Genomic DNA, 8,766 nt, shown 5'->3' on the forward strand with positions numbered 1-8,766 from the left:
GTATGGTAATTAGATAAGGTTTTGTTTTTCTCTATCGTCTGGCTTTACAAAGATTAGCCAATGTCAAGTTTGTAGTTATTTGTAACAAGTTAGTTAAACTATACAAGTATGGACCCCGTCTGTGCCGGCGCTCGCCGACATACGCACGGCCCCCTTAGAGCGCATTCCAGTCAGTTTTAACAAAAAAAAAAAAACTCCAAATAGGCAGAGCACGCCCGCCAGCTAACACCAACACAGACGAAGTCCAAGATAAGGCTAGCTTTAAGTTTAATTGTAACATCTTCAATTAAAAAATCAATAAAAATCAATAAGTTTTTAAATGTCCGGTATTTTTCGCCAGCTCCTCAAATATTCTTCGTCAATAATGTTTACCGCCGGTACAAGTTAAAAACACATTCTCGACTCCGCACGGCAGCCTTTGTCCGGAGCACGCCACTCGGCAAATAATGCAGCACATAGTAGCTTTTGTTAGCGAATTTTAGCCAAAGTTTGTTGTTTTAAGGCAATCTTTTGTGATATTTAGAGCCTGGTATGCGATACGTACACGAGAGAGCGAACTTTATTTTTTATTACCTACTATAATACTTAATATGTACTTACTTATACTTACTTGGGGCCCCAAGACGCAAAATGCGACCTCGCACTGGAAAACGCAGCGTTGGAAGACCCTAGAAATACCTATGAATAGAGGGGTCTCTCCGTCCGTCCGCTCCATACAAACATAGTTCCAATTTCATTTGAATATTAAGCAACCAAAGTCTATGAAATTTTGCAGACATATTATTCTAGAAACTAATATCTATGTCTGTGGTTTTCCAGATTTCTGTTAAAATATTCGGTTTCAAAGTTACGCGGTCTCAAAAATTCACATACAAATCTTTGAGCCCCTGTAATTTTAAAACTACATATTTTTAGAAAAATCTAAAACACCACAGGCACAGATATTAGTTTCTAGAATATGTGTGCAAAATTTCATGGACTTTGGTTGCTTAATATTCAAATGAAATTGGAACTACGATTATATGGAGTAAGTGACGGAGAGAGCCCTGCAAATTAGATAGCAAATTAAATATCACTTGCCTTAAGCAAGTGATATTTAATTTGCTTAACTGTATGGTATATTCCACGCGAGTGTTTAAGTAAGTATAGTACCTATATCTTTTGCAAGCTTGTACTTTCTTAAACCTTATTGACCCTACGTAACTTAATCCCAGGTCTTAGCGCTTTAATCCATAAGGATTGCGAAATTAATATGTCTGTTACGTTAATTCTGCTTTAAAGGGCTTCGTGCTAGCCCTTTGAGCTAACTTTTCAATTAATGGGAATTATAGTTATATTATAGCCTATTCACTTTCAAAATTGCAGGGACTCAAAGATTTGTATGTGAATTTTTAAGACCGCGTAACTTTGAAACCGAGTATTTTAACGAAAATCTGGAAAACCACAGGCATACATATTAGTTCCCGGAACGTTTCTACAAAATTCCATTGAGTATGATTGGTATTCCAATAATATTACAAGTTTCTTTCATTACAGAACTAATAAATTCGGATCCTCTGTCCGTGCCAATAATCCTTGGAACGCCATAAGATAAAATAAATTTTTCCACAAAAACTTTAGCAACCTCTTCAGCTGATTTTGTAATTAATGGGTATGCTTCTAAATATTTCGTTAATTCACATTGAATTGTTAGTATATATTTATATCCAAAATCATCTTTATCTATAGGACCAACAATATCTAAAAATACTTTATTTAAAGCTGAAGATGCTGTTGTTGTTACAGTTAGAGGTTCTCGAATATACCTATGATGCTTACACTTTTGACACTTAATACACTTTTTAATAAACTCGATAACATCTGCTTCCATCCCTGGCCAATAATAATACTTTTTAATATTGTTAAGAGTTCTCCTTACTCCTGCATGTCCACTTGTAGGCAATAAGTGAAAATCATTTAATATGAGTTTCTTTTTATCACTATTGCTTACTCTTTCAACATTATTTATTACACAAAACCTAAGGTTTTCTTTATTTTTACTTTTATCATCTTTCATTTTATTTAACATTGTTTTAATCATTTTCAAGTTATCTTCATTTTTTATTATTACGAGCTCTTTTATATTTATCTCTTTACACATATCTTCCAACTCCTTCAACAAGTCGTCTCGCGCCCTTATTGATAAGGAATCTGGATTCAAACATGAATATATAGTCGACTTTTCCTTAACGTACATGTAGTTATTATTTTTTGAAACGCGTTTATTTAGTCTTTTATTATTTAAAATATTTAACCACTTAGTCTTATCGATTAACGTCAGTTCCGTGTCATTAGTAGTCTTTTTTAGTATTTCAACAACGTTAGGTTGATCAGTCCTTACGTTGTCTACATGTTGTCTTAATACCGGTAGGTCCTTGTTTGTAATAATATTATTATTCTCACATTCTCTCGCTCTCTTACTTTGTGCACGTGTCATCACATTAACATTCTTCTCACTTACATACTTCTCATTCATACTCTTCAACTCATTAGATTCCACAATCATACGAGATAATGCATCTGCAGCTACATTACTCTTTCCTTTCACATACTCAACAACAAAATCATACTCTTCCAGACAAAGTCTAAATTTAGTTAAGCGACTGGTAGGATTTCTCATCCCAAATAAATATATTAATGGTTTATGATCTGTTTTTATCCTGAATTTACGAGCATATAAATAAGGTCTAAAATATTTAACTGACCATACTATAGCTAGTAATTCTTTTTCTATAATCGGGTAATTTAGTTCTGCTTTATTTAAATTTCTGCTCGCATAAGCGATTGGTTTACCGTTTTTATTGCATAATACACTACCTATTGCAAAGCCTGAACTGTCTGTTTCTAAAACAAATTCATTACTATCTGAAAAATCTGGATAATTTAATACTGGAGGATTAATGAGAATATTTTTTAATCTGTTAAAAGCTTCTTCACATTCTGATGACCAATTAAAAATTGCATCTTTTTTAGTAAGTTTATTTAGAGGTAAGACAATATCTGCAAAATTTTTTACGAATTTTCTATAGTAATTAGCGAATGCTACGAAACGTTTTACGTCATCAGTTGATTTTGGAACAGGATAATTTTTTACCACTTTCACCTTTTCTGGATCTGGTAAAATTCCATTGTCTGAAATAACATGGCCTAAGTATAAGAGTTCCTTCTTTAAAAATTCACATTTTGAAGGATTTAACTTGAGATTGACTTTTCGAAGTCTCTCGAAAATTGTAATTAAATTTTTATTATGATCTTCCAAATTTCTACCTAAAACTATTAAATCGTCTAAGTATATCAGACATTTGTCGTAATTCAATCCTGCCATAGCAACTGTCATTGCTCTAGAAAAAGCACTTGGACTGATTTTCAGCCCCATAGGCAGTCTTTTCATTTGATATTGACCTTGATCAGTCGAAAAAGCAGTATACTTTCTACTTTCTGGATCTAATTCAATTTGATAATACCCTTGCGATAAATCAAGATGTGAAAAATACATGAAACCTGATAACGAATCTAGGATATCTGTAATATTGGGTAGTGGAAATTTGTCATCTTTTATATTATCATTAAGCTTTCTATAATCTATAACGACTCTCCATTTTCTTTCACCTGTTTTATCTACCTTTTTTGGAACTATAAGCAATGGACTTGACCAATCACTAACTGACTCTTCTATAATGTCATTTTTAAGTAACTCTTCAACCTGTTTTTTAATTTCTTGTTTTTGTGCAAAGGGTAATCTATATGGTTTACTATAAACCGCTGAAGTATTTTCTTTCAATTTAATGTCTTGCTTGTAAATATTCGTTACACTCAACTTATCATTTGGTAAGTGAAAAATGTCACTATACTTAGCACAAATATTTTCAATCGTACTTTGTTCTTCCTTATTCAAATAAGAGTCCAACTTTAATAAAGAAAATAATTCACGCGTGCGTGACGGGCTTAATGAATTAGAACTAAACTTACTTATATAATAATCATCTGCATCATGCACAATGGGTTTAATATTTCTTAAAAGTACTTTATTTTCCGTTGTATTTAATATCTTAACAGGTAAACACCCATTTTTAGGCGAAGAAATTGAATTCGCTATAAATACACCATTAGCCACTTCATTGCTCACAATTACACAATCTCTATTAAGATTAGTAGGAATATACTTAATAACTTCACATCTAGGTTCTATTTCTAACACGTCATCAAAGTTAAGTGCTAAACTTACAGTACTAAATCTGTTTCTTAATATTAAACACTTATTTTTATAGTTCACAATCCCACGGTATTTTAATAGAAAGTCTTGCCCTAAAATTCCAGATGAATTACATGGTAAATCACGGAACACATAAAATTTTTGTTGGAATTTTTTACCATAGCAGTAGAGATCTAAAAATACATAACCCTCTGACATAAGACCTCCACCGACTCCATTAATCTCAAACTCATCAGCATAAAACTGTGGTTGATTTCTAAATGTATTCAATGAACTACGCTTAATAGCGCAAATTGATGCTCCAGTGTCCACTAATAAGTCTACTGTCTGACCGTAACGCCTAAAATTTACCCAATTTATACTATTTCCTGACAAAATGAATTTAGGGACGAAAAAATTTTTCTGAGCTCTCATTGTTTTCAGTTGACGAAGGAGCAGCATAATTTATTTTCCTCTGATTCTTATTTGTAAAAGCTCCCCGTGAACTCCTATTGTTATTTTGCCACTGATATGTACCACCACGACCTCGATTTGGGTTTGCACCCCTGAACGCATTTCTGGCAGATGAAAAACCACGATTATAATATGAATTTCTTTGAGAATTATTATAAAAGTTGTCGTTGTTATGGTACGAATTATATGACCTTGGATAATATTGTGGCCTCCCTCTGTTATAATTATTATAACCCCGTCTACCACGAAATTGACCTCTTTGATATGTCATGAAAGGAGGAGGAGAATGCACTAAAGCTTCGTCCTCCGCTGCCCTTATTGCATCTTTCAGACTGTTATAGTTGCGTGCCGCTATGATCGTGCTTAATTTTTGGCTCCGTAACCCATCTGCAAACCGTTTTATAGCATTTTTTTCATTTAATGGCCGCAAAATTTCGTATTTCGACGGCTCTCCGTCAGCCTGAGAAATCGTTAATTAATCTATGAATAATTTTTCAATTTCCTTTCCAAATTCTTCAATCGACTTATTGGCCTGAACGGTCGACTGTAGTTTACTTTGTAACGCTACATCGGATTTTTTAGTTAATAGGTGCAACTTCATGTCCCGCAATAAAGATTCTACATCATCGTATTTTGTATTAAGACGCAGCTTAGCATTACGCGATAGGCGCGTCTTCAAAATAAAATTCACAAGTAAGCATTTACTTTCGGTATTTAACATTGAATTATAAAGTTCAATTGCATCTATTAATGCTTGCGTAACACTTTCGTCGTCGGTCATTATAGGCAACAAGTTTACCGCGGTTTTCAAATCAAAACTTACCTTGTTCTCCATCTTGTCTGTTGAAGTTTCCTGAAAATTACACAAGTTAAAAATATCTCTATATAAACTCTCTACCTTATATTTAATTCCTACTATATATTTTTGAGTGTCCTGTGTATATTCGTTTTTATCTAATTTTTTATGTACTATTCCTATCACGTCTAAATAACTATTATAACATTTATTTGCCTCACTGTACTTTTTCACTAACAAGTCCCCTTTTCTTCTGGTAGGTCCGATTTTAACTAAATAAGTCCTTATCTGAGTTAACTCCACTACTATTGTATCCAATTGTTCTAATTCCATAAGTAAGTATAGTAATTTTTATAAGTTTACACTTAGGTAACCGATGCAGTTCTCAGAAAAAAAAAAGGTCACAGTATATTTCACTGTCCGGTAGGTACACTGTTCATACACACTGGGTCGGGTCACGTCGGCTAAAATTCTCGGAACGTCGCTTCGCGCGGCTCAAATATGTGCTGAAGTCACCATCTCCGGGGGCCTTGATACAACGTTGATATGGCTTGCATTCATTTCTCTTCTTAGAATTTGTATTGATTTTTGTTGGCATCTCTTATACAAATACCACATTATAGCCATCACCATTATCGTTAACACCACAATTAATAAAACATCACTAAGTTCTAATTCCGAATAGAGGCGATTTTAGCGCTGCTGGCCTCGCCATTTGCGTTCTGCGCCACCACGATGGTCTCTTCTTTTTCCTTAGAATATTTCTTTCCCATTTTCTTTCTTCTTTAAGTTCTTAAGGCAGGGTCGCCATGTGGAGGATTGGGTGTTGGTGTTAATATAAATAAAACGACTGCTCGAGTGGAGCGTATATCGTGTAATGACGAGAATGAATTAGCACACTCTAATGTACAGCATAAGCAGTTTTGACTCAAGCCGGTGTCACACCGAGCTTAAGGTTCGAGGCACACGAAGCCTACACTACAACAGGAGCCGGACCCATATTATGTACCGATGACTAGGTAAATTATTTGTCTTATCGACATACTAGAGGATGCCCGCGACTTCGTCTGCGTGGATTTAAGTTTTTAAAGATCCCGTGGAACTGATTGATTTTCCGGGATAAAAGTTGCCTATGTCAATTAGAGGGATACGTCCCTGGATCGTATCTGGATACCAAATTTCATACAAATCGGTTAAGCGGATGGGTCTTTAGGAATCCCGTGGGAACTCTTTGATTTTCCAGGATAAAAAGTAGCCTATGTCCGTCCCCGAAATATAAGCTGTACCAAACTACGTCAGAATCGGTTAAACTGTTGGGCCGTGAAAAGGTAGCAGATAGACAGACAGACACACTTTTGCATTTATAATATTAGTGTGATTTCACCACGCTGGCGAAGTGCGGGTTGGCAAAATTCACATACCTTTGAGAACGTTTCGGAGAACTCTGAAGGATGCAGATTTCTTCACGATGATCAAAGCATGTGATATTTAATTACCTACTCAAACATACGACAAAAAAACATTTGTACAGGATGGCCCGTAGAAATATAAGTCATAGAAGTAATTAATTGTTAATAGTATGTAGATATAGTTTTAAGTGTTAGAATAAGAATGGACCTACCAGAGCTACATGGTCAAACTAGTGACCCAACTCTTTAAATGAGAAAAAAAAAGGAGCGTGTTCGGGATCGAACCCCAGACGCCCGAAGATGAAGCCAATGTCCTAAGACCTATAGGTTATCACCGCTTATGGTTAGGTTTTTAAAATCCAATGGGAACTCTTTGATTTTTTGGAATAAAAATATATCCTTCTCCAGGATGCAAGCTGTGCCCAAACATGAAAAGGTAACAGTCAGAAAGACAAACAGACATGCAAACAAAAAATATTGCTATAGATTAATTATTCCTTTAAACAGTAAATCCATGTAGGTATTCAAAATATCGAAATCAGTACATATTTTATCTTTGAGGTTCCCTAAATGTACCAATCATGTACCAAATGTCTTCGAATAAAAAATTCAATAGGCACCCGTTTCGCGCAAGATTTATCCAAATTAATTTCTTGCGTCGCCATTTATTCACCCCATTTAGGGTGATCGCATACCAGGAGATGATTTACAAGGCGCAAGAGGCGTAAGAGCCGCAAGACGACCCGCCGCATAGTCCCTGGTTCGATTCCCAGCAGGAGCAATCTGGATTCTATCATCATCAACACCAACCCTAGTTTCCGAGTTTCTCCTTTCACCAAAGGTTGCCTGGTGGAGATTGCTCTAAGCAATAAGGCCGTCGTAGGAACGGTATTCCGAACCAGTGGTAAATTATTTTGACGACTCAAAAGCACTTGTAAAAGTTTACTTGAATAAAATATATTCTATTCGATTATATTCTACGATATGTAATGCGGCCTGTCTTTACGGCTTTTGCGGATCTTACGGCTCTTGCGGGTATCGGGGATATTATAGCCGTGAACGATCTCCTTCACGTCCCCGCGATCGCAAATTTGAAATTTAAATCCGCGATTTGCCAAATTGAGAAATCCCACGGAATAGGCGTCGGTTCTTAGTCTGATCGCTATTTTCGATTATGTCTTATCTTCAAATTACAATTTCGTAACGTTTTGTGTGGTTTTTCGGTATTTACACTTCACACTTATATTATAAAAGGCGAGAGTTTGTGTGTATGTATATATATAATGTGTGTATGTTTGTTACTCTTTCACGCAAAAACTACTGAACGGTTCGGCTGAGATTTGGAATGGAGATAGATTAAACCCTGGAAAGATTTTTAGAAAGATTTTTTGATTCTAGGATTTGAATAAAAAATCTTTCTATACTTAGATCTTTCTTTATGTGTTTATTTGAATATAGATATTAATATTTATATATGAAGCTATGATAGCCTAGTGATTAGAACGTCCGCCTCCTAATCGGATGTCGGGGGTTCGATCCCGGGCACGCACCACTAACTTTTCAGTTATGTGCGTTTTAAGCAATTAAATATCACTTGCTTTAACTGTGAAGGAAAACATCGAGAGGAAACCTGCATGCCTGAGAGTTCTCCATGTTCTCAAAGGTGTGTGAAGTCTGCCAATCCGCATTGGGCCAGCGTGGCAGACTATGGGCTAAACCCTTCTCATTCTGAGAGGAGACCCGTACTCAGTAGTGGGGCGGAAATGGGTTGATCATGATTTCTATTTATATTTAAACGTAGGTACCCACTGTAGAAACTCGTAGAAGCTACAACATACGTTACAAACTCTTGACTA

At 35.4% G+C, this 8,766-nt stretch overlaps 1 pseudogene; it reads right to left on the reverse strand.

Moving 5' to 3' along the window:
* Positions 1–4,313: 4,313 nt before the first annotated feature.
* Positions 4,314–6,178, reverse strand: LOC123878145 (annotated as a pseudogene).
* Positions 6,179–8,766: the final 2,588 nt, after the last annotated feature.

This window comes from Maniola jurtina, chromosome 25, assembly GCF_905333055.1.
Source record: "Maniola jurtina chromosome 25, ilManJurt1.1, whole genome shotgun sequence".
In the NCBI taxonomy this organism is placed as follows: Eukaryota; Metazoa; Arthropoda; class Insecta; order Lepidoptera; family Nymphalidae; genus Maniola; species Maniola jurtina.